The sequence below is a fragment of the Bos grunniens genome, chromosome 4 (genome assembly GCF_055505025.1).
Source record: "Bos grunniens cultivar Pamir isolate PY7600 chromosome 4, Bosgru_T2T1.0, whole genome shotgun sequence".
NCBI classification, from domain to species: Eukaryota; Metazoa; Chordata; class Mammalia; order Artiodactyla; family Bovidae; genus Bos; species Bos grunniens.
In genome coordinates, this window is record NC_141168.1 from 86,802,739 (window position 1) to 86,830,252 (window position 27,514).

General features: G+C 39.5%; 1 protein-coding gene across 6 annotated transcripts in view; it reads right to left on the bottom strand.

Moving 5' to 3' along the window:
- Window positions 1–27,514, bottom strand: part of ELAPOR2 (endosome-lysosome associated apoptosis and autophagy regulator family member 2) — a 221,464-nt gene that overhangs the window by 112,920 nt on the left and 81,030 nt on the right. For 2 of the 6 annotated variants that reach the window (XR_015162794.1, XM_086397247.1), the window contains exon 1: window positions 6,915–6,968. The exons of the other annotated variants lie outside the window; for them this stretch is intronic. The gene's annotated coding sequence lies outside the window, so the exon portion shown is untranslated. Of the gene's footprint in view, window positions 1–6,914; window positions 6,969–27,514 lie in introns of those variants that run through there. 6 annotated transcript variants of the gene reach the window in all.

Genomic DNA, 27,514 nt, shown 5'->3' on the forward strand with positions numbered 1-27,514 from the left:
AGGGACTGAACCCAGATCTCCCACACTATAGGCAGATTCTTTATCTGAGCCTCCAGGGTATACCCCAATAAAAATAAAAAGTTTAAAGTTTGAAAAAAAATGTACCATACAAGGTGCTAAGGCTCTGAAGAGGAACATGACAGCCATACACTTAATGGTGTGACCAGGGACCTGTAATCTCACACACCCAAAAGGCAACAGCACACGTCCCTATTTTTGCAGGCTTCTTAAGATCTGAATAATTGATAGATCTGAATAGATGAGCAAAATAACCCTAAGAAATTGAAGGCTGTCACTGTCCTAAGTTTTTCAAAGGAAGAAATAAGAGAATTGTTCCCACAGACCTAGTTTTTCACTGTTTAAAATTTAGCAGAAGGCATAATAATTAATCATCCAAATACTAATTAAACGACTACCAAATTTTAAAGCAGCTCTTCCAGGCTCAATATATCCCTACCACAGCAGACTATCTTCAATCACTGACTGTAAAATAGACCATTTACTACAGTCGCCAAGTAAGACCAACCCACTTGTCTCTGGCCCTTGGTTGTTCTGAACTCTGTCTTCACGTTGACCACCCCTGCTCAGAGCACATCACTGAGACCTTGAGCTGATAGGAATGAGGAAAAAATGTAGCATTTCATTTCACTGTAGCATTTCAAGAATGAGAGAAGTTAAAAATCTAGCCCAAAGTATTTTCAACTTAATATTTTAGAAGTTGCTAGGTGGTTTCATCTACTCTGTTTATTAATAACGGGAGTGAATAGAAATATTGTCACATAATCATCAGAAAACTAGGTGTGGGAGGTAGGGAAGTTTGTGTGCATGTGTGTGCGTGTGTGTGTGTGTACACAAAGAAAGAATACCAGTTAAGAGGCAGGTTCTGGAATCAGGTCTGAGTTTGAACTGACATCCTATTCCTCCACATACCATCAATGTGCTATACTGGGCAAGCCACTTTACCTCTCAAAGCATCCATTTTTTTCATTGGTAAAATTAGAATAATAGTATTTCCTATTTTGCATGGCTTTGCAGCAGTAAAATGTTAGCCAGGTTAAGCTCCACTGAGTTAGCACTTATTAGTGGTAGAATTCTTCTTCTTCTTAAAGGCAATGTGGGTACAGAGGGTGATATGCAGGAAGGAACTAACTAGCGGTAATAAGGCAAGGCACAAACTACCTGCATCTCTGTTTCCCCTGCTTCAATATCTGCAAGCTGTTAAAGATAAAACAAAAAGGGACCGAGAGTTAAAGAAGGTATAATCACTGAGCTGGGAGCCAAGGGCTTTATGCTGCATTCAGCAGACTCTCTCCCAGAAATAAGATTCATTATATCCTTCAAGCAATCATCTCTAAATAGGATTTTTTTTCAAATAGGATTTTTTTTTTTTTTTTACAAAGCTTGGTAACAGACAATTTGAGATGATGTTATTTGACAAGAATCTGGATTTCTAATATGTTTTACTGCCAACTAAGAACAAATCTACACATGTTTAAAAAAAAATCAATAGAAACCCACAAATGGGAAAGGCTTTCCAGAAGGAAAGATAAGAGGAAGGAGGGAAGAAGGGAGGAAAGGAGAGAGAGAGGAAGGGAGGAAAACACAATGAGGTTCACTAAATTTGACAGCATACAAATGTTAAACACTATACATCAGTAGTCATCCTAAACAAAAGCAAAAAGTAAACAACAAAACGAACTGCCGAAGAAACATACAGCAAAGGTTAATTAACTTAAGAATACCAGGTTTCTGAGTTCTGCAAATGAATGGTGGTGATGGGTGTACAACAATATGAATGTACTCAATGCCTCTGAACTGTATACTTCAAATTATTAAGGTGCTAAATTTGATATATATATATATATATTTCACCATAATCTTTAAAGTATAAAATACTGGGTTTCTAAAAATCAGTAAGGAAAAGGACAAATAACTATTGGAAATATGGTCAAAGAACACAAGCAATTCATTAAAGAACAACACAAATAGCCAAGTATATGCAATACAGGAGACCTGGGTTTGATCCCTGGGTTGGGAAGATCCCCTGGAGAAGGGAATGGCAACCCACTTCAGTATTCTTGCCTGGAGAGTTCCACAGACAGGGAAGCCTGGAGGGCTACAGCCTATGGGGTCACAAAGAACTTGACACCACTGAGCAACTAACAAAAAATATATATACAAAACAAGTTGAACACTACCAAAGAAATACAAATAATGATTTTCATCAAGTTGACATGACATTTAAATTTATTTTAAAACTCTCTAATGTAACAGTGCAGTAAAATGAGCACTCATATGTGCTTCCAAAGAGAGAATGAAGTAGTATAGGATTTCTGGGGAGAAACAGGCATTCTGTACCAAGAGCTTTAATGTGTTAAAATAAATTTGACTCCAAAATTCCACCTCTAGCATCTTATCTAAGGTGGGGGGAGTGTTTCATGTGTTCAGTGATTTGTGTACAAAATAGCTCATGAAAACCTTCCTATAGGTTGAGGGAGCCTAATTAAGAGTTTATTATGGAATCTCACATGCACTTTATCTGGAATTTTTCACACATATTTATGTCATTAAATACTCATAATAATTATGTGGATTAGGAAAGACAGTTAACATTATTCCCATTACTCAACTAAAACTCAGAGGTGACTTACTCATACATACCTACCTAGTAAGCAACATAGCTGAGAGCAAAACTCAAGCCTTCCATTTATTTACTAGTGTTTTCAGTTTATATAATGCAATTGTGCTTGAAATAGAATGCTAGTTTTAAAATAGAAGTGGTCAAAGTTTTGAATATAAGAGCCTGATAGTTACAAGTCTAATAAGAATCATAAAGATGTCTCACACTCAGAATACAAGAGGACACAGGTAAGCAGAAACCATTTGATTCTCCCTCTATTTCTATATTAGTTTTCTGCAGATGCTGCCAAAAATTACCACACACGTAAGCCACTTGAGACAAAAGAACTTTATCCTTTCACAGTTCTAGAGGCAAAAAATCCAAACTTGGTATCACTGGGCCAAAATCAAAACATCAACCAGGCTGCCCTCCCTCCGGAGGTTGTGGGGAGAACACTCTCCATGCCTCTTCTGGTTTCTAGTGGCTGCTGCCATTCATTGGTTTGTGGCTGAATCACTCTGGTCTCTACCTCTGTGGTCACACTGCCTTCTCCTCTTCGGTCTGATCTCCTTTTTATCTCATTCTGATAAGACTCTTGTGATTGCATTTAGGGTCCACTGAGATCATTAAAAAAAAAAAAAAATCCCCCATCTCAAGATCCATAACCTGTTCACATCTTCAACCTTTTTATCCACAAAAGATAACAACTCATAGGTTCCAGGGGAGAGGATATGAATATCTTTTGAAGAGGAGGGCATTATTCAGCCTACCACGGCCCACCCTCTAGTTTCAAATTTTCATGTCCTTCCCACATGCAAAATACACTCACCACATATCAACATTCCCTAAAAAGTCTCAACCCATTACAGTATCAATTCAAAGGCCAAAACCTCATTTACATCTCATCAGCTCAAAGGTCCCAAATCTAATCATTTAAATCAAGTATCAAGGAGACTCTGGTTATGATCTATAAGGGGGCAAGATTCCTCTCCATCTGCGCACCTATGTTACCTGCTTCCAAAGTCCAGTGGTTTTTGACATTAACAACAGTTATAGACATTCCCACTCAGAACAAGATAAAGTGGAAGAAAGGGAAGGATGATGTCAACCATCTCAAGACATTTCAAAATTCAGTAGGACAAATTACATAACGTTTCAAGGTCTGGGAATAATCCACTATAGTTCATGGCTCCAATCTCTGGGCCCAAGACTCTACCCTCAGAGTCATTCTTCTGAATTTTTTTTTTAAATAAAAACATATTTGCAGTTGAATAGTTTTACTGGACTTCTTCTTGCCTGTAAAGTTTTGGGAATCCAACAGCCCTCCTCCATTTCATCCATCTCCATCGTTTTCTTGATGCTGGCAGTATTTCCCCTTTTATCAAAAAGTTTGTGGGTCTCCTGTGCATTTCATTCCATGAGACAGAAGATCTTCCTAAAATCTTTCCTGGATAATCCCATCTGTGTTCCTGGTTTCTGCTAAGACAGTTGAGATCCATGAATCACACACCTAATTTCTTTGACACTAGCAAAAGGTTTTCCAGCCACACTCTGGGCCTTGTCTCCAAAGCATACTCTCCTAACAGTTATGAATTTAGCATCTTTTGCAATTTGCACAGGCTGAGAATTTTCCAAATAATCAAGTCTCGATTTCTTTTTAACAATTCTCCCTTCGATTTCTCTTTCCTCTAACATTTTATTGTAAGCTGTGAAACTTTGCTCAGAAACCTCCCCCGTTGATATTCAAGTTCATCACTTACAAGTGTTACTTACCTTCCACACAACAGGATGAAATTGTTAAACTCTGCCACTATATAACAAAAATCACCTGTCCTCCAATTTCCAACAATGCATTCCTCATGTTCTTTTTAGCCTTAACCAGTAGCACATTTAAAATTTCTACCAACATTCTGCTAAGGACAATTTAATATTCACTTTTACTACTGTATTTCTCACTTCTTCCTGAATCATCACTGGAAGAATCTTTAACATTCATATTTTTGTCAACAGTCTGTTCTAGGCAGTCTAGGTTTTTTCTATCATGTACTTTAAATTCTTCCAGCTTCTGTTCATTACCCAATTCTAAAGCCACCTGCTCATTTTTAGTTATGTGTTACAGCAACTCCCCACTTTCAGGTAGTAAAATCTGTATTAGTTTTCCTTTGACTGCTGTAACAAATTACCAAAAATTTATCAGCTTAAAGCAACAGAATTTTGTTCTCTTACAATTCTGGAGGCCAGAAGTCCAAAGCCAGCATCACTGAAGTGCCACCCAGGCCACATTCCCTCTGGAGGCCCTCAGGCAAAATCCATTCCTTGCTTCTTCCAGTTTCTGGTGTCTGCCAGCTTCATTGGCTTGCAGCTGCCATCACACCAATCTCTGCCTCTGTGGACACACTGCCTTCTTCTTCCTCCCCGTTGTGACTGCATTTAAGACCCATTCAGATAACCATCTTCATCTCAAGATTCTTATTCACATCTTCACAGTCTTTTTCTAGGCCCTTTTCTCCCCCTGTCATATAAGGTAACATACACAGATTCCAGGGATTAGGACATGGCCACCTTTCTTTGGTAGGAGGAGTAGTATTCAGCCTACCACAATCTCCTACTGCAGAATAGCCTAGACCAGCCATATAGTTGCATAATGGTTTTCCTGTTCCTCTTGTTCCCAGTTATTTGTATTAGGAAGTCTTTCTTTCTCATCTGCATATCCCACTGTAAAGATCCTGGCCCTCATATGTAATTTGTTATCCTCCTTGCAAAATAATGATGCTGAAAAGTATGGCATGAATTTCAAATGAAGCAAGACCTCTGAATAAAATAGCCAAGCTCAAGAAAACTCTGTCACCATGGCCTCTGTGTTATTCAGGTTGCCAGTTATGAAATGAGAATAGAAGTAAGTACACAGAAAAGGTATGTTGTGTTTTCTGGATGCAGTGGTAGATGTCATATGCCAATTAATCTTCCTATGATTCTTTATTCTACCTGCCTCCTCTAAAATACCCTTGAAATCTAAAGAGGCACAGCTATTGTTAAGTTACAAAATTCTTAGCACTCCAGCAGGAAACTGTAATGTGTTTATTTATAATTTAAAAACACTGAAATGCAAACATACTTCATGCAGAGGGCAGCACTTGGGGTCAGAAATTTAGACTGCAGCCCCTACCTGATGGGTTTTATTTTTAAAATTATTTAATAGGCTATTTCATCTAGGCCAGTAATAATTTTTTAAATCTACTTCTGAAGTCAACCCTAAACTCAAAGCAGAGATCTAAGAAATAGTGTGATGCAGTAAAATCACTCAAGATACAATATACACTCCCCAAATATTTTGAATGGTATTCAAGGTACTGAATAAAGAGAGCTACAGCACATTCATTTTCAGATTTATAGATAATACCTCATAACTCTAGCCACAGACCTAAATAGATATTGAACTACATGGATCCCTTGGAAATGGGAATTTGGGGGCTATCAAAGAGAAATTAAAAAGAAAATGTAAATTTTTTCTAATGTAAATATAAAATTAATATGTCAAATATTTTATTTAAGTCATTAACTAACAAGTCAATCCAGAAATAAGCCATTGTCACCAGTTCAAAGGAGAACTCAAAAGAACACATATCAGCTGCCAACCAGGAAAGTGAAATGAACTAAGAGACGCAGAACTGGGAAATATCCTAAGGGCAATAATCAATTACATTCCAAAAAATACAATGGATTTTCATTTCTATGGACAGGAATCATTTGTATTCTTATCAATTTCAGTACTGCAAAACAGTTCAAAGTCAGGGAACGATGCAAACTTATACAGAAACTGATCAGTCAGAAAGGTGCTCTAAACAGGTCAGTCATCTTTTCTGCCTATTTCAACATGTTTCACAATTTTGCTGACAAGAGGAAAAGTTCCTGTCAATTTTTGCAACATTACAGGGCTCCTGACACTTTATCACCAAACATAATGATGTGAGTCAGAGCACACTCTAAACAGCAGAACATCCGCTCACAAGCCACACTCCAAATTATAAACTGGAGGAAGGGCTTGTCGTGACCCCACTCAGGGGATGGCAGTTATTTAGACAAGTCTGCAAATCACCAAACACTGGGGAATGAAAATACTGCCTCAAATAACAAAATGATGGGACACTCTGAAAATTCAACATTGTAAATATATGGGAACCAAGGAAACAACCCAAAAAGAAATAGAGCATGGAATTACTCCTGATGAGAGTGGATGAAAAATTGTGGCTCGCCATCTGCAAGAACAAAGTCACCAGCTACTGCAGACACTGACCTTCAACACCTCTGAAAGGAGTTCAGGATGGAGATCAGAAATGAGGCACTCTGTGCTCTGGGAAAAAAAAACAGAACAGGCCTGCAGATATACATTTTTAGGAGAAGATTTTATGAGTCTAATTTCCTGCATCTTCTCATATCTAGAAAAGCACTAAAATCATTACTAGCAGCCACCTTTTCTCAAAATGTGTTAACTGCATGTACCCTCTTTATCAAAATCACATACATCCTGCCCTTTTCTCTTACCCCTTAGGAGCAGTCCCTCAGAGCTCTCTGAGAGGCTGTCTCCCAGGGTATAGCCTTTATTTTGCCCCAAACAAAACTTAACTCATAACTCTCATGTTGTGCATTTTGTTTTTTCAGTAGACAGCAAATGCTTAAGAGAAGATTATTCCTCAATACAAATCATGATAACACACACACACACACACATTCACTCACAAATCAAGTATAGGCACAAACTCCCAAATTGTGCTTTCTTACACCTAAACAGAAAATGTCAGGATACACCCAAATAAATATTAGCTACTTAAAGTAGCCCCTACAAAAGACCGTTTCCTTGACCAATCATCAGTCAGCCTCCTCTGAACGCTCTTCCCAATGAAGCCTTGACCTCTGGGCTTCTGTGATCATCTCTGCATCACCCAGTTTTATCAAGAATCCTGTCAAGTCAGTTTAGATAGAATCCCCCTTTACTCTTGATGTTTCCTCTTAGTAATTTTCCATCCACTGACCCTCACCCTGCTCCTTGGATATAAATCCCCACTTGCTTATGCTATATTTGAGCCTGAGGTCTCTTAAACCCCATTGCAATAGTTCTCGAATAAAATCTGTTTTTACCATTTTAACTACTGACCACTGGCTTTCTCTGACACCCTTAATGCAAAAGTCATTTATATTACAAAAGACTTATAGTTCTCACAGAAAATCTGGAGTATCATCTCTCAATTATAATGACAGTTGCTATAGTTTAACTAGACATAGGCTAGACAATGTTTTGAGTATATCTCACATATGAAAATAATATGCATATATGTATATATGTTCTTGACATTATATTGACAATAGTGAAAGTCGTTCAGTCGTGTCTCTTTGCAACCCAATGGACTGTACAGTCCATGGAATTCTCCAGGCCAGAATATTGAAGTGGGTAGCCTTTCCCTTCTCCAGGGGATCTTCCCAACCCAAGGATCGAACCCAGGTCTCCCGCACTGTAGGAGGATTCTTCACCAGCTGAGCCACAAGGAAAGCCCATATTGACAATAAATATATAGTATTTATATACTGACATTAACATATATCATTTATCATGCTTTATACCTTTATTAGGGCTTCCCAGGTGGCTCAGTGGGTAAAGGATCCGCCTGCAAAGCATGAGATGCAGGTTCAATTCCTGGGTTGGGAAGATCCCCAGGAGGAGGGCATGACAACCCACTCCATTATTCTTGCCTGGAGAATCTCATAAACAGAGGAGCCTGGTGGGCTATGGTCCACAGGGTCACAAAGAGTTGGACATGACTGAAGTGACTGAGCACACAAACCTACATTAATATAATTCATTTTCATACATGAACATCAATTTATATCATTCTGGCTCAACTGGTAAAGAATCTGCCTGCAATGCAGGCTACCTGGGTTTGACCCTGGGTTGGGAAGATCCCCTGGAGAAGGGAAAGGCTACCCACTCCAGTATTCTGGCCTGGAGAATTCCATGCATCCATGGGGTTGCAAAGATTCGGACAAGACTGAGTGACTTTCACTTGATCACTTACTACATGACACTTTAGTTATTAAGTAAGTACTATGGCCTAAATGCCATGGGGGAGATTTAAAATATATATAGCACACAGTCTTTTTACTCAATAAGTTTATGTTTTTGTTGGAGCACCAAGACAGACAGACACACACACACACACACACACACATACCCTATATAATTTTATAAGAAAGCAGAAAGATTGAGGCTTCCATGTTGAACAGTGGCATTACAAGACAATGGACAAATTAAAACTGTATAAGGTGAAAAAAAAAATTACCAATAAAAATCTCTCAACTCTACCAGAAAATAAAACAGGTACCACTTTCAATAAACTCATCACAGCCAATTTTTCCTTAAGCCCTTATAAGTTACCCATTTCTTAGCAATCAAATGGCTTGCATTTTAGGGATCATTTTCTAGAAAAATAGGGTAGAATATGCATGATATGATCTCATTATATCATGACTTCAGAGTCAGAAGAAATTTCTGTGATCTTGAACCACCTGAAAAGGCTTTGAGGAGAAAGCCCTGGAAGACAGGTGGGGTTTGTAACTGCTCTAGTGCTTATCAGTTCCTTCATAACTAGCAAGTCTAATAGGGTGTGATAAACAGTGAGGCCAAGTCTGAAGATAATATGCCTAAAGACATGCAGTGAAATACATTAGCCTAAGACGGGTGAGGGAGTAAGAGAACTAAGGAAAGAACAAACGAACCAACGAGATGTACTCATGTCAGTGACTCTCCTACGAGCAAATCAGGTCCCTGATGCTCCCTGCCTCCCCTGTGCAGTCAGTTCAGAGCTGACCAAAGTTAATTATAATGATCCAGTAGATGAGCACATATTCGAGTTTACAGAGTCAAAAGCAATAGAGACAGAAGAAGAATAAGTGCTGATATCTAAGAGAACATACACAGAGGAAAGAGACCCAAAAAAGCAAACATAATTCTTTTCTTCAAATGAGGCTCCTTCTCTTTGAGTATTTTTATGTGAAATGCTAACAACAGCATAGTCTTGTATTTGATGAGACTGCAACTCCTCTTGGAGCAAGGCCCTCAAATTTAAGTCTCAGCAAAGTGTGTGACACCGTATTTGAGAGAGCGAGACACCAGGAAGGAAAAAGAGAAAGCATGAGACTGTAGTGCTCAGCACAAACGTTCCAGCTCCAGTTCCCACGGGTGAGGGCATACAGCCTACAACGTGGGAAGGTCAAACACAGGATGCTCAGTGCAGACACACATGTGACATAACAAAAACGTCCTTAGCCTACATGACCAAGTACATAAGCACACAGCATTGTGCAGAAACATTCATACCCAGACTTTTTATAGAAGGAACATGAAGTTAGTTACTATGGGAACCTAAGGCTAAGTAAAGCAATATGTATCTGATCTATTTATGACACATCCTCTTCTCTACATTTGCAGACATGATGGCTTTCAGAAACTATTTTGAAAATATTCATGTTTTGAACCTGAGTTCAATATCTGTCTTTGTAAACAAGGCCTTATAGGTACTCAACTTATTTTGTCATTCAATAAATATTCACTGCACGTCTCCCCCATGACACTGTGGAGATGCTGCAGATACCACGAGCAATGAAGCAGCCCCCTGCTCTCACGGGACTTACACTTTAGTATGAACAGAAGTGCCCATGTCGATGGACATCTAGGTTGCTTCCATGCCTCAGCTGTTGTAAATAGTGCTGTAGTGAAAACTGGGGTGCAGGTATCTTTTTGAATTATGGTTTTCTTCAGATATATACCCAGCAATGGGATTGCTGGAGCAAATGACAGCTTTTTTTTAGTTTTCTAAGGACACAGAAGCAAACCTAAATGTCCACTGATGGAGAAATGGATAAAGAAGATGTGGTACATACATACAATGGAACATTACTCAGCTGTAAAAAAGGACAAAATAACGTCATTTGTAGCAACATGGATGGACCTAGAAATTGTCATACAGAGTGAAGTAAGTCAGACAGAGAAAAACAAATACAGTATGATATTGCTTAAATAAGTTATCTTTTTTAAAATGGTACAATGAACCTATTCACAAAGAGAGTCACAGATGTAGAGAACAAACCTGTGGTCACCAAGGGGGAAAGGAAGGAGGGATAAATTGGGAGATTGAGATAGGCTTATATTTACACACTGCTATATATAAATCAGATAAGTACTAAGGACCTACTATAAAGCACAGGGAACTCTACTCACTACTTCATAATGACCTATGGAGAGAGAGATATATATATATAAAATATATTATATATATATAGCTGATTCACTTTGCTGTACAGCAGAAACTAACGTAATACTGTAAATAAACCATACTCCAATAAAAATGTTTTTTAAAAAGAAGTGCCCAGGGTTTCTTGGCAGGATCCAGCTTAGACCATTTTCTTTCTCTGGCTCTCAGTCCAAACTGATAAAGATATACAATGGGCTAGTCCTTGTCTCCCCTCTGTCTGTGCCAAACCTAAGACCACAAGCAACTCAGGTGCCTCCTAAGTTATGCTTGTAGTCTTACATCCCATTTCTCATATTTTCATTGTTCTGGATAAAGGGGAACCAGCCACATCTCCTGCACTGTCATGGGACATCAGGAAAAGTTGCAAAGAATATTCTAAAACAAGTTTGGAAAAAGTGACAGACTTTATTTTCTTGGGCTCCAAGATCACTGAAGATGGTGACTGCAGCCATGAAATTAAAAGACACTTACTCCTTGGAAGAAAAGCTATGACAAACCTAGACAGCAGACACATTACTTGGCTGACAAAGGTCCGTATAGTCAAAACTATGGTTTTTCCAGTAGTCATGTATGGATGTGAGAGTTGGACCATAAAGAAGGCTGAGCACCGAAGGCTGATGCTTTTGAACTGTGGTGTTGGAGAAGAGTCTTGAGAGTCCCTTGGACTGCAAGGAGATCAAACTAGTCAATCCTAAAGGAAATCAACCCTGAATATTCATTGGAAAGACGGATGCTAAAGCTGAAGTTCCAGTACTTTGGCCACCTGATGCGAAGAACTGACTCATTAGCAAAGATCCTGATGCTGGGAAAGATTGAAGGCAACAGAAGGGGGACGACAGAGGATGAGACGGTTGGATGGCATCACCAAGTCAATGGACATGAGTTTGAACAAACTCCAGGAGACAGTGATGGACAAGGAAGCCTGGTGTGCTGCAGTCCATGGGGTCACAAAGAGTCGGACATGACTGAATGACTGAACAACAATACAACAAAACAAGTCTACCCAAATAGAAATGAAGGAAAATGTCAAAGTCCTTAAGACTGCAGATAATCTCTATTATCGATGTTAGATATATTAGTTTAAAAAAAAACTTCATAGAAAATGCTGAGGAAAATGTTATGTCCTTGAACTAAAGGTCTTTAAACACCCACCATTATTATTTTACCATCTAATTATATTTAAACTTGCTGAATTATCCCTATTCCCCAAAACCCATAAAAAATGGAGATTCTCAAAAAAGTAGAGAGAAAAGGAATAAAAATAATATAAATGACAAAAATAGAGGCTAGAAGTGAAAAGCACAATGCAGGTGTCAATAATTTGGAAGACAGGACACCTAGGTGAACTCTAGCAGACTTATGAAAGCAAAACAGCTAAGGACTGCACATCCAGACAGTAACAAGAAGAAAGCTGACGTGAGCCACAGAAAGACTTAAAATTGAAGGCATCAAACATCTCAAAGCAAACAAAGCTGACAAACAGAAAGACTGAAAATCTGTTTTAAAATGTAGACTCTTCCATTCCCTTTCAATCATGACAAGAGAAAAAAATTATTTGCTCCAGAAAAGTTGAAGTAGAAAGGTTACAGATTCAGGGGCATCAAGTGCAGCAGATGGAAGAAAAGGCAGCTTATCAAAAACAAGGGACTGTGTGCACACCTGCATACTAATGACAAGACCCACCCCAAACCCTCCCCTGAAACACAAGCCCAGCACACTGTCCTTCCACCTGAACTGCCTCCCCCAAACTAGTAGCCACCTTTCTCCTTCCCAAAAGGTGCCCTTGATAGATGGTATGCCTCACATCAGGAACCTTACCCCTGCATTTCAACTGATTTTCACATCTGCTTATCCTAGGAATGAGACTTGCTGGAACCTAACTTTTATCCACAATATCACTGTTATTCATAAAAACACTAATGACATTTGCAGAATTCTATAAGTGCTCCAAAATAATTTTCATTACATTATCCTACTTGAATTAGTCTGAAGCACAACCCTACGTAGTAAGCAAGTGTCCTGTCTCCATCCTCACAGCCAATGTCAAATTTCAATCACCATCTTCTGCCATCTGAATGACTACCAACAACCTAACTGGCCTCCTGCTTCTGCTCTTATGTACATCCACGACAATCTGCAGCCAGTTCTCATTATGTCATCCCTGCTCAAAATCCTGCAACAACTTCAAATTAGCCACAGGACAAAGTCCATAATCTTAGCATAGCATGAAAAGCCTTTCTTGATTCATGTTCTCTCTGCTTCCTCAAGTTTTATTTCTCAATCTTCTGCATATGTGAAACACTGAAACACAGAATAAAATATATTACGTTCTTCCTTCCCTCCGTGCCCTAAACATGACTTATTCTCAGCGTGGAAGGCTTCCTCTTTGCCCAGACCCTGTAACAGCATAAAGGAGTCTCCATAATCACAAAGCACTGTGTAGCAGGTTCTCCTTCAGGCCATACCTAACATTGGCAGGACCAGGGCAACAGTATAAACTGAAATGCCCTTCATCCTCTACACTCACCACACACCTTGAATAGCCAGCCTCCTCATATACAAGTGGTGACACCAACCCACACATTCAAGCTCTGTCAGTGCCCCTCCCACATAACACCGTCTACACTCAGGAGTATGGACCTGAAAAAAGCCACTGATCACCCTGGAAGCAGACCTGGGACTTATAAGCATGCAATTGCAAAGTCATGTTAGCCAAAGTATTGTATAAAAGGGCGGGGAAAGAAGGAAATGTGACATCTAGGTGGGCACATCTCCTTAGCACATAGATTACAAGGCAGGTGGGGGAACACAGCCACAAGAAGCCCAGAGGGGGGCCCTCTGCAGCAGAGACAAGGTAGAGGCCCCTCTTGCCTTGTCTAAAGGTTGATACTGATCTCTCTTATGGGCTTCCCTGGTGGCTCAGATGGTAAAGAATCTGCCTGCAATGTGGAAGACCTGGGTTCTATTCCTGGGTTGGGAAGATCCCTGGAGAAGGGAGTGGCTACCCACTCCAGTATTCTAGCCTGGAGAATTCCATGGACAGAAAAGCCGGACATGCTACAGTCCATGGGGTCACAAAGACTTGGACACAGATCTCTGCTTACATAACAAGATCCAAAGAAAAGAGCAGTAGGAAGACAGCAACTACTTCAATAGACAGAATTTCCAGGGATGGCAAGAAAATTGGCCTACATCTTGAAGGGTTCTTGGGTAGAGGTAATTTTTTCTTCTTTTTTTCCTCTTTCCTTTTTTCTTTTTTTTTTTTGGCCTCACCCAAAATAAAAATGTAAAATCGTAGATAAAAGTCCAATGTTCCAAAAAAATAAGAAATCTCAGAAATTGATTTTTATGTCTAACAACATATGATTGTGAGCTTATATGTATATAAAATCCAAATTTTTCTACATTAATCAGGCTGAAACCGAAAAGGTGCCTTTGCTTCTGCAAAATTTGAGCAACAACTTACTATTTAACAAGCACCAAGAGAAACTGCATCAAAAGTTTCAGACAGGTACTAAACATAACCCATGACACATCAATTCCACTTCTACTTCTGGACACATAACCCACAGAAACCATAATAGGTTTACATCATAGCATTATTTAAAATCATAAAAACCTTGAAAACACTCTAAATGCGCAACAATAAGGGATTGGTTAATAAATTATTGTGCATGCATGATGGATTTTATATAGTCCATTCTAAAATGATAAAGTCATTACCATATTTGTGATAAAATTATAACATTTAAGTATAATATAAAAATTATACAAAATAATATGTCTGAACTTGTAGGCATGGATATGTAGTAATACAGAGAAAAGTTACTGTGGGTATGTATACCAAAAAATTGACAGCAGTAAACTGAGTAGAGGACATAGCAATTTTTTTCAATTCAAGTATAGTTCATTTACAATGTTGTGTCAGTTTCTGGTATACAGCAAAATGATTCCGTTATATTCTTTTTCATACTCTTTTCCATTATGGCTTATTACAGGATATGGGTTTCCCTGTGCTATACAGTAGGACCTTGCTGTTTTGGAACATAGTGATCTTTATTTTCTCTTTTGTGACTCTGTATTTTTAAATTTTGCTACAGTTCTTAATAAAAATATACTTCTTCCCCTAAATTTGGGTATCTGCTTTGCCAAGCAAGATATACACACACACACACACACACACACACAAATGCTCCTGTTTCTTCTGACTTTAAAATAGGTATCTGATGGGACTTGTAAAAATTCAAAGCATACCACTGAAAGATTATTCTATTACCATGCATTAGCCTTTCTGATGGGTGTCAATCATTAGCAAGGCTTTAAGGGCAAAGGCCACAAGACATAGGTTGTAAGTTCTGTAGAAGGCAGCAATGGGAAAGAAGCCCCAGACCTGAAGTACTGTACAAGCAGGCAGAAACAAAGATTTTAAGTAAATATAAAGAAGATAAAGAAAAGCAGGAGAGTTGGCTGGGAGAAAAAGAGAACGAGACAGTGGAGAAACTCTGACTACAGAGTTTGCTGATCTCACAGTTTGGTTCAGGAAAGGGAAAACTCCACACTTTAACTCACCTAAGCCACTGGCAGAGTTCAGAGAGAAAAGACTTATAAAATACAATTTAAATTCAAATTTAATTCTTGTCAGTGCTGCCACTTGAAATTGAGCTTTACTTGTTAAGAGTCTACAGAAATAGCATAGGTGATAAAAGCCTCTGAGAATTTTGACATCCAAATCATGTTTTTGCTTACAAACTGTGTGAGCTTAATAAAAACAAACTAGTTATTTAAGTTCTTTTGAACTCAATTGACCCTATAAGAATCTCTCAAAGTAACAGAATTTTTTTTTTTTTTTTTACGCAGTCTCAGTTCCGTCGCTCAGTCGTGTCCGACTCTTTGCGACCCCGTGGACTGTAGCCTACCAGGCTCCTCTGTCCATGGGATTTTCCAGGCAATAGTCCTGGAGTGGATTGCCATTGCCTTCTCCAGGGGATCTTCCCAACCCAGGGATCAAACCCTGGTCTCCCACATTGTAGACAGATGCTTTACCGTCTGAGCCACGAGGGAAGTTGGATTTTTTTTTTTTAACTAGTATAATCCTAATATCTATTATCAGGCTTCTCTGCTGGCTCAGTGGTAAAGAACCAGTTGCCAATGCAGGACATAGGTTGGATCCCTGGGTCAGGACGATCCCCTTGAGAAGTAAACAGCAACTCCCTCCAGTATTCTTGCCTGGGAAATCCCATGGACAGAGGAGCCTGGCGGGCTATAGTCTATGGGCTTGCAGAGTCAGACATGACTTAGTGATTAAACAACAACAATGCCTATTATCATAACCACACTCCTAAGAAACAAACTTTTAAAATCTGTTAAGAGATTTTTTTTATAAAAATGAGAAAGAGTAAATACCTGCTGATCTATCTGGCTAGCATCCTTTTCCCATTTCTTCATATAGCAGAATACCTCATGAGTTCAATACCCTCTGAGGACCTCTTCAAGATTCCAGGCAGTTCTGATTAGGCAGCCAATCACAGGACTCCTAGCCCTGGCCAGGCCATGCTATGGACATGTTACCTGGTCAGTTTTAATAAACTAGTCTGGGTGTCAGACAGGATGCAGAACACCTAATACAGCTTCTTTTTCCCCAAAATAAGCTTGCATCTACACAAAATGCAAGACTCCGCAAAATTAAATAGCAAGTGACCTGGGGAACAATGTCAAATTTTGAATAACAACTAGTACAACCATAGTGAGTTTGCTGGTTTCATTTCTTCTTGTATCTCCTGGCTTTGAGCTGAAGGTGGGCCCAGTCAGGGAACTGTCTAGTAGATGTGACTCAAAATCTTCCAACTTTTCAGGCAGATCAAGAAAACGGATCCCTGTGAGCTAAATAAGAGTGGGGGGAGGGGGCGGCGGGGGGAAAGTGTGCTTGTGTTTTTCCTTTTTCTCTCTGCCAGCCCTACCCCAAGGCCAGCACCACTTACACAACTACACAGCTGCCACTGCAGTGACACAAGGACCTAATGCCCCAAGAGAAAATCATCTCCCTGGATAAAGAAACTACAACAAGGACCTCCTGCTGTGTAAAGAGCTGGGAGCAGTGGAAGAGATGGGTATTCTTGTTATCCTTTTTATCCCTTTTTTCTCTTACCACTTCACCCCAATCAAGTGCATTGAAGAAAAGCATGGAGGCTAAAATTATGGAGGAATCCATCTTTCTGGCCAGACGAAATATAAAAAGGAGTCCTTTGGAAAATATCCCAGAGTCATGGAAAAGAGGACCTCCTAGCTGTGTGTATAAATTCCCAGGCTCACCCTCAAGCTAGGTATGTCTGGAATACAATTAAAGCAGCATCTCAAAGTCACAGAGAACTCAAGTACAGCATAAACCAGCTTAAGACGGGGTAAATAACTCCTCCTGTCCCTGCCCCCAACAAACAGCAAAAGCTTTGAAACCTGAATGAACACTGGAATCACGGCATACAGAAGGTGATCTATGCTATGAACCTAATTAGCTCAGCTGCCTGCTAAAACAAACAAAAAAATTTTCTATAGAAAACTTTAAAAGGACCCAGAGTTTCACGACATATTTTAAATATTCAGAATACAATTAAAAAAATTTGATATATAAAGAACTAAGAAAATCTGATTGCTATTCAAGAGAAAGACAATCACCATGTGATAAGTCCAAATGAAGATATTAAGAATTATCAAAGCAAGAATTTAAAAGCAGCTATTTTAACTGTCTTCCGTGAGACATTTATTTTCAAAATCTAGATATCGTTTATATTGCCAAGTTTGTAATTATGCAAATAACAATCATAATTTACTATAGAAAAATTAGAAAACATAGATAAGGATGGCTCCCCTCAATTTTTCTTGTCTACCTATAATAAAACTGTAGGATCCTCTTTCCTTCTTTGGTAGGACTGTGAGCATAAGCAAACTAATTGAAATCACTGTAAAACATGAGATGATTATTCATACACAAGACACAGTATTACTAAGTAATATTTAGGTTTACATGCCAGAGAGCTCTTGCTGACTTATATTTCAGGCCACCCCACCATAGTAGACACTAGAAATAAGGACTGGAACCACTGAAAAGACTCATCACTAGCTACACACAATGACAAGACTGTCGCAGCCCGTGCCTGGGTAAACTGAACACTAGGGCAACTACCCATGCCTGACATTATCCCTTCAGTTATTTGCATCCCAGGAGCTGGATTTTTCTTTGTTACCTATAAGGTCTGAACAAAAAATGACACAATAATGTGGCACAGAAACCAAAAGTGAGTAAGTGCCCAAGGCCACCTCACCCTAAAAATGGAATGTAGCCAGGCAGAAGTGGTCCATCCCCTAAAAATAGGCCACCAAAGCTTAAAAGCTAGGACAGGATCCCTTCATGGATCCTGCAATATGATCTGCCAAACACTTGTGAAGAACTCCAAAGAGACAGTGTTTAATTACAAATGACAAAACCATAAATGTAACTTAGTAGGAAAAAAGAAACTTTTAAGGATGTTTCCAAAACAGGGCTCAAATCATTCACATTAGGAAATACAATTTTTTTAAAAAACAGTAATGTAGTAGTGAAGTCACTCAGTTGTGTCCGACTCTTTGGGACCCCATGGACTGTAGCCTACCAGGCTCCACCATCCATGGCATTTTCCAGGCAAGAGTACTTGAGTGGGCTGCCATTTCCTTCTCCAGGGGATCTTCCTGACCCAGGGATCCATCCCAGGTCTCCCGCATTGTAGGCAGACGCTTTTACCACATGAGCCACCAGGGAAGTAACAGAAACAATAGGAAATGTGAGGTCACAGTCCAGCCTTAACTATGTAACAGCTTAAGAGCTAAGAATATAAATTGACCAATTCCTAAACTCAGTCAAGTCAGGGCACGGACCAAAAAAACAGAAGAATCTTGAGGGTGATTAAAGCCAGAATGTGGAGAGAATGCAAGAGAGTGGATAGAATAAGACAGAGGAAAATTAGACAGAGATCAATGTCATGGAAGGCAAGACAGAGGTTGTATCAGGTCAAGCCAATACAAACCAGGATACTGAGTAAAGGTTTAGAAAGGAAAAACATCACCCCATCTCAGGGGCTGCTGATAGCAGTTATTCAGAATTTAAATATTTCAGGTGAAGACAGAGACTCGGACCTTGGCAGAGATATTAAAGAAAAATGATACATAATTAAGTTGTTGCTTTTAAGTGGCTCAGTCGTGTCTGATTCTTTAGTGACTCCATGGACTATAGCCCTCCAGGCTACCCTGTCCATGGGATTTTCCAGTCAAGAATACTGGAGTTGGTTGCCATTTCTCTTTCCAGGGGATCTTTCAAACCAGGGATTGAACCTGTGTCTCCTGCATTGGCAGGTGGATTCTTCACCACTGAGCCACCAGGGACGCCCATGTAACTAAGTAAATATATTTATACTATTGTTGATTGGGGGGAAATATTGTACATTTAACACAATGGAGATTTCTCCAAGCCTTCAAAATGTTAATAAAACTCTGGTGCCTTTTAAAATAAATGGTGATTTAAAATTGAGGAAATAGAGTATTGTGAGAAATCTGAAACTCAAGATTACTGAGATCCAACAGCATGCCTAAGGCAGAGCTGAGTCAAAAATAGCACAAGTAAAATTATCTTCACCACATCGCAGCTCCTAACATGAGCAATTTGCTTATTAATATGTATTATGGGTACTTGCCTCTCATTATCGGCTTTTACTACTGAGCACTTTTTCAGCTGGACTCCCACCCTACTCAGTGGTCTTTCTGTATTCCTCCTCTAATCAACTCACTTTGTCTCTTCACAATTTTAACACTAATATTTTCAAGCCATATACTAAAACTCAGTCCCTTCATTCTCAACAGATAACCTTACATCTGACCTCAAAAAGAAAATCCCTCCAGGCACATATTTCCCCAAATTGTCTTTCTTCTCCTGTGAGTGTCTGTGCATGCGCAAACTTACTTAACCAGCTTGCCTTCTTCCCTCGGGTCTCATGCAACAGTGCATCCTTACCATTTTATAAAATTTATCTCTGACTGTTCTCTAAGCCTCATTTTTTCAAGAATGTTCCATTTATTACTCTGCCTCTCCCTCTCTCTCTCTCCCCTCAATGCATAAATTATTCATGTCTCTCCCATCAGTTAAAAAAAATCTCCACTGACCCCATGTGTTGGTAATTCATCATTCGGTCCTCAAATCCAGTCTCCACCCTCATTTGCCCCAGGTTAGTCCCAGAGAGGCTGACCTCTGTAGACTCCATCACTCACACGCCTTAAAAGCTGGATTCTGATTATCTTTGTCCAATAGAAGGAGGCTCCAGCAAGACAGGAGAGCGAAGTGCTTATCTCCCTTTCACCATCCACAGCCATGGAGCTTCCCTAAACACCACTGCCTCCCTCTCTGTCAGGGCTGTGAGTACTAACAGCTTTCTGATCTATTCCTGATAGTCCCTGGGGCCTCCGTGGTAAAATCAGTCCACAGCTCCATACAGTTTCTTTATTAAACGCTATTCAGGTGAATGTTTTGTGTGAGCTGTTTTCCTGCTAGGATTCTGATCGATACAGCTCATGTCCCACTCCAGCTCCTTTCTGTCTCTTCCCAGTCAGGCTTCCTGAAAGGGTGCTCTGAACTCACCACTGTTTTTCACTTATCCATCAACTCACTATGATCTTGGAAAAGGAAATGGCAACCCACTCCAGTGTTCTTGCCTGGGGAATCCCAGGGACGACAAAGTCTGGTGGGCTGCCGTCTATGGGGTCGCACAGAGTCGGACATGACTGAAGCGACTTAGCAGCAGCAGCAGCACTATGATCTAGCTTCTGCTGCCCATGAATCCACTAAATTCACCTTCCCAGTAGGGATATTTAATATCATTTATGACCTGGCTCTACCTTCCAGCTCTATCGCCCACCATCTGCCATGAGACCATATGCTCCATCCAGCAAATGACCCTAGAGTTGTCTTCGGCCTCCTATAGGATTCTCTACACCTGAAATGTCCTTCTCTGCTCAGGTATCTAGTGAACCTCTAGTCATCATGCAAGTGTCAACTCAGGAAGCTCTTCCTTCTGGGAGTCCTTCTCTCACTTACCCACCCTACATTAGCCAGGATTAAGTGGCTTAAACCCCCAGATCCTGTAAACAGCTCTTGCACTTATCATATTTATCTTGTAATCCCACCAAATGATTCTCTCTCTCAGAGCAGAATGACTCCAGAGCCCTCAGAAAACAGAGCTTATGTGGAAACACTGTACAGAGAAGTACAACTCCAGGGAAAGAAGAGGCAGGAAAGGAAAGTGAACATAAGAGAGAGGGTCACCAAGCTCCCTTATAAACTGGTTGCTCAGACTGGCAGAATATCTTCAGAGAGGCAGTATGAAGCTATTGGATCTCCAGCCAGTCCAGAAGCACTAAAAGAAAGAATTGATCCCCTGACTCCTTCTCTCATTGGTCAAAGTTCTGCCACATAGGATAACTCCCACCACTTGCAGGTTGCCCATATATGAGTTCCAAGTGGGTCCCATTGTGTCATCTGATAAATATATATTAATTAAATTATTAGAAAAGGAAAAATTTATACCTTTGCCCAATTGATAAATCTCAATTGAGTAGTCTAAATCTCTCAATGTGTAAGACCATTAAGGCATTAATACCATAAACTGTAAAAAGTTGCAGCTGATGAGGTTAATGAGTAGAATTAACTCTTGAAGAACTAGACTAGAATCCAAAGTGTTGCAAATAAGTTTGACTTTTTCTTGTGATTCCTTCTCTTTCAGAGTAAAGTTTAATACCCAAAGTGAAGATGTTTTATTTATCAATCAATGTCTGAATTAACTGGGACGGACAATATGCACGTGCAGCACTGTGTCACTCATCTGATCTAGACTCATTTGACAGCTTAAGAATAAGAAACGCTGCCATCTGACTGAACCTATTATTTCTAATAGTAATATAATATTATAGAACTTGGAACAGAAAAGGGATCTTCCACTGAATCCAAATTCTCTACTACATTAATATAGAGCAACTAATCAAATGTTCATTCTTAAAATCATAGTAACCATTCTCTGAAGAAGCAGTGTGGCTCTCCAACATTACAACAGTGTTTACATGTTCCCCTCACTACTTTTATATCCCTCACTAGTATCTGGGTAAGCCCCAAATTATAGAACCTAGATAAGAGAGCAAAAAAGAAATTCCTTGACCTTTTTTTTGATGAGAAGGAATCTAAATCATCTGTGATCAGTTATGCAGATGCATGCTCAAACTAAGCAGAAGAGGTATGTTTAACCATTAGCTATTTCAACCATAAAGCAGAAACTTTAGCCTGTGATCACACTCAGGTCTATCAGAGTCCTTGGTAATCATGAGTGAAAATCTGGGTCCAGGCCACACTCACACCTTTTGCTTAAGCCAGACTCTGCTAGAAACTATGGCCATCTTGAAATGTCACTTAATCCATCTCTTCCCCTGCAGGAAAATGGTAACAGACTCTCCTTCCAAATTTCCAGAACCACCTTCAGAACTAGAAGAATTAAGTCTTTTCCTCCTCATTCCAGAGAGCAATGCCTGCTGCTGGGCAGTCTCCGTACCTAAAAGAGCTGGACAGGCAGTAATTCCCCAAAGGCTCATGGCTGGGTTCTTGAGAACCCAAATCTCATCAAAATGAACTAAAAGGGTTATTCAACATTCTTCTCTACCATCACACCAATGAATTATATCCTGCTTTAATAACAGTGGTATAATCTTTTAATTATGGCCTATCTTTACATATATTGTTAAGCATTTGACAGAGAAATAATACTGTGGAAACCATCATCCTCTCAAAATTTAAATTTAAACATGAAGTTCTCCTTTAACATTTATATTAAAATGCTTCCACCTAAAGGTTTGCTTTGATTGCTTTTGCAATAAATTTTAAGATTTTCGTTAAAAAACATCCGAAAAGAAAGGCAATGCCAAAGAATGCTCAAACTACCGCACAATTGCACTCATCTCACACGCTACCAAAGTAATGCTCAAAATTCTCCAAGCCAGGCTTCAGCAATACGTGAACCGTGAACTTCCAGATGTTCAAGCTGGTTTTAGAAAAGGCAGAGGAACCAGAGATCAAATTGCCAACATCCGCTGGATCATGCAAAAAGCAAGAGAGTTCCAGAAAAATATCTATTTCTGCTTTATTGACTATGCCAAAGCCTTTGACTGTGTGGATCACAATAAACTGTGGAAAATTCTTCAAGAGATGGGAATACCAGACCACCTTACCTGCCTCTTGAGAAATTTGTACACAGGTCAGGAAGCAACAGTTACAACTGGACATGGAACAACAGACTGGTTCCAAATAGGAAAAGGAGTACATCAAGGCTGTATATTGTCACCCTGCTTATTTAACTTATATGCAGAGTACATCATGAGAAACGCTGGTCTGGAAGAAACACAAGCTGGAATCAAGATTGCTGGGAAAAATATCAATAACCTCAGATATGCAGATGACACCATCCTTATGGCAGAAAGTGAAGAGGAACTCAAAAGCCTCTTGATGAAAGTAAAAGTGGAGAGTGAAAAAGTTGGCTTAAAGCTCAACATTCAGAAAACGAAGATCATGGCATCCGGTCGCACCACTTCATGGGAAATAGATGTGGAAACAGTGTCAGACTTTATTTTGGGGGGCTCCAAAATCACTGCAGATGGTGACTGCAGCCATGAAATTAAAAGACACTTACTCCTTGGAAGGAAAGTTATGACCAACCTAGATAGCATATTCAAAAGCAGAGACATTACTTTGCCAACAAAGGTCTGGCTAGTCAAGGCTATGGTTTTTCCTGTGGTCATGTGTGGATGTGAGAGTTGGACTGTGAGGAAGGCTGAGCACCGAAGAATTGATGCTTTTGAACTGTGGTGTTGGAGAAGACTCTTGAGAGTCCCTTGGACTGCAAGGAGATCCAACCAGTCCATTCTGAAGGAGATCAGCCCTGGGATTTCTTTGGAAGGAATGATGCTAAAGCTGAAACTCCAGTACTTTGGCCACCTCATGTGAAGAGTTGACTCATTGGAAAAGACTCTGATGCTGGGAGGGATTGGGGGCAGGAGAAGAAGGGGACGACAGAGGATGAAATGGCTGGATGGCATCACTGACTCGATGGACATGAGTCTCAGTGAACTCCGGGAGTTAGTGTTAGACAGGGAGGCCTGGTGTGCTGCAATTCATGGGGTCGCAAAAAGTCGGACATGACTGAGCGACTGATCTGATCTTATTTACAACTATGTGCTTGGCTACAATAATTTATCTTTCTACCAAGAGGCAGAATTACGTAGTTGGTAAAAGTTCAGGACCCTGAAACTAGACAGTTTGATTACTGGAGAGTTTGCTTAACTTCTTGTCATCTGTGAAGTAGGGGTCACAGTTGTACCTTCTTCACAGAATCTTTGTGAAAATTAAGTGAGATGATAAATTATTTAGGATACGTCTCGGTCATAGTAACCACTATGGAAGTATTGCTATAGTAACCACTATTGGTAGTAGTACTACACAAACAGTTTAAGCATGGTTTTCAAAAAGCACGTCTGCCTCAAAATCATGATAACATATTCTTGCTGCACGTCTGTGTTTGCATTATGTCCCTTGCTCTAAAGAATATAACCAACCCAAGAGATGATGGCATCTCTCTTTTTATAAATCTTAGAGTCTATCATTGAGCTTAAAACTGCACACAAATTGAGCCACAGTACCTGTTGGGTTACATGAAACAATGAACTAAAATATTCCCCACTTATACAAAAACAAAATTCTCTTCGCCTACATGAGTAAATTTACTTTTCTCTGGTGCAAACTGACAATTTAAGTGAAAAAATGAACCAATTTAACACAGAGTATTATAAAACCACAAATAATTATATATTAAAATTACAAAGCCCTTGATAATACTGAGATGTTCTCGTGCAATTAAAACAAACTGAATACATGAAGGCGAACCAATCACCTAGTTTTGTCAGAGTTTCATAATTTGTGAAACAGCAGATTGTAGATATTTTTTTAATGTGCAATTTTAATCAATTTTGGCTTTGTTTCCTTTTTAAATAATGCAGGCTATATGTCTGGGGTCCAAATATCTTTCTGTTTAGCCATAATGAAGAGAGTAAAACAGCACATACAAACACATGCCTATTTTGAGATGGGAGATTTCTCACATGGTAGCTTTTGGCTACCTTGGCTCTCAATTCCAAAGAGTTTGAGGCAGACGGGCTGTGAGCCAGCATGATGCACAATCAGGTTCAGTGGGCTACGGGCTGCTATTTTTTTTTCCCCAAAGTCTTTGGAACAACTGCAAATGTAAACAAGCACATTCAGTTCAGTTCAGTTCAGTCCAGTCGCTCAGTCGTGTCCGACTCTTTGCGACCCCATGAATCGCAGCACGCCAGGCCTCCCTGTCCATCACCAACTCCCGGAGTTCACTCAGACTCACATCCATCGAGTCGGTGATGCCATCCAGCCATCTCATGCTCTGTCATCCCCTTCTCCTCCTGCCCCCAATCCCTCCCAGCATCAGAGTCTTTTCCAATGAGTCAACTCTTCGCATGAGGTGGCCAAAGTACTGGAGTTTCAGCTTTAGCATCATTCCTTCCAAAGAACACCCAGAACTGACCTCCTTATGTATCCTAAACAAGCACATTAGGATACATAATTTAAAAGCAACATTTGATGGGATGGGGAGGGAGGTGAGAGGGGGTTTCAGGATGGGGAACACATGTACATCCATGGCTGATTCATGTCTTGTATAGCAAAAACCACTATAACATTGTAAAGTAATTAGCCTCCAATTAAAATATATTAATTTAAAAAAATAAAAGCAACATTTGCACATATTTTTGTCTTTTATATTTAAAGAAAACAAATGGCCATGCCATTGCCAATGTTACTACCATGTAGGCAGAAGTGACTGAAAAGAAATTTCTGAGGCAGAGTTGATTTTGTTTCTAACTCACCTTCTATCCCCATATGCAACTCTGAGCACCATTCTGATGCTTACTCTTTGTATGCTAGGCTTCAAATTTGAAGTGGAATGCCCTGAGTTCTACTCTCTAAACTGAGATTCCAAGGAACAGAAATTTACAAATTTTAAATATAAAGAAAATAGTACCTCCTTATTACTGTAAATAAGACAATAAGCTCTCCAAACCTTGATTTTACCTTGGATAAAATTAAAAGAGAAAATATAGTCAAAATATTATTTTAAGAGATGACACAAAAAGAAAGAATCTTGCAAATCCCTTAGTTCTTTAAGGTTTCAACTATTGAGCTAGCTGTTATTCTTCTCAGGAGACTAAAAAAAAAAGTCTAGAAATTATTTATTTTCTCTAGACCACTAAGGCACACTGAACAGCAAAGTTAAAGAACTAGCTAAGTGAGTTAAAGGTCTTATTTCAATTTAAACCTATATAGTCTGTGACCTTTATCATAAAATAATCCTTTCTTCAGTGCTTACAGAAAAGAAATAAGGCCCCCAGCTGCTAACTACAAAAAATTAATATAATCTCCCAGAAATATAACCTTTAACTATACAGAATGTTATAGCCAGAAAGCTTGGAAACCCTCTGTCAAAGGAAACAATGCTTGCTGCCTTCATCTATAGGATATAGTCACCATTACAAAGTGGAATTTATTCACCTGAGCTGTAATGGACTCACCAGCATTGTGTGATCCATATATGTAATCACAGACTTATCTATGAATGTATCACATTTAGATCTGCCATATATCATAATAGAAGGTAAGATGATGATGAAGCACTAATGAAAGTCCCAAGGACTGCAAAGTGCCCACACAGCTGGCACAGAGCAAACTCGAGGCAAGTGACAGTGTCTGGTGACTGAAAGCAACGATGATTCCTTTCATATGTAACAAACAAGGGGTCTCTGCTATTAAATACCTATATTATTGACTAGCTGGTCAGTGACAGAACCAGGGCAAACTATCCAAGGCATCATGTTCCCAGTCTGATGTTTTATCTAGTTCACCACACAGCCTCTCTTTCCAGGAAAAGAGCTTCTCACCTCTAAACTTCCTTATTACTTAGTGAGTATCATCACATGTGTGGTCAATGAGAAAATTTTACAGGTTTCTCTCAAAACACATGCATGATGTTCCTGATTATAAATGTAATTACAAAATTATCCTTGACAGTTGGGAAAATGTGCCCCAACTCTGCTATGCCAGGGTTTGTTCTCTTAGGGAAAAGGAAGTAAAAAGCAAGCAGTTCAGAGCATGTTTGGAGGTTCCATAAAGTCAGGAGGCTCCTCCTGTGTTTCTAGTTCATCCCTCTGACTTTCAGCCTCAATGCCACCTCATGATCCAAGATGGTTGCTGAAGCTCCTGCCATTCTACTCACGTGACAGTCAGCAAGGCAAAAAGAACTGAAGAGAAAGAGGAGAGAACGTGTGCCCTCCTCTTTTTAAAAAGCCTTCCGAAAAATCTCATCTGACACAACTGTTTATATCTCATTCGCCAAAACTTAGTCCATGGCCACAAGCTGCAAAGAAGCCTGGGAAAGTGTCTTAACTAACCATGCTGCCC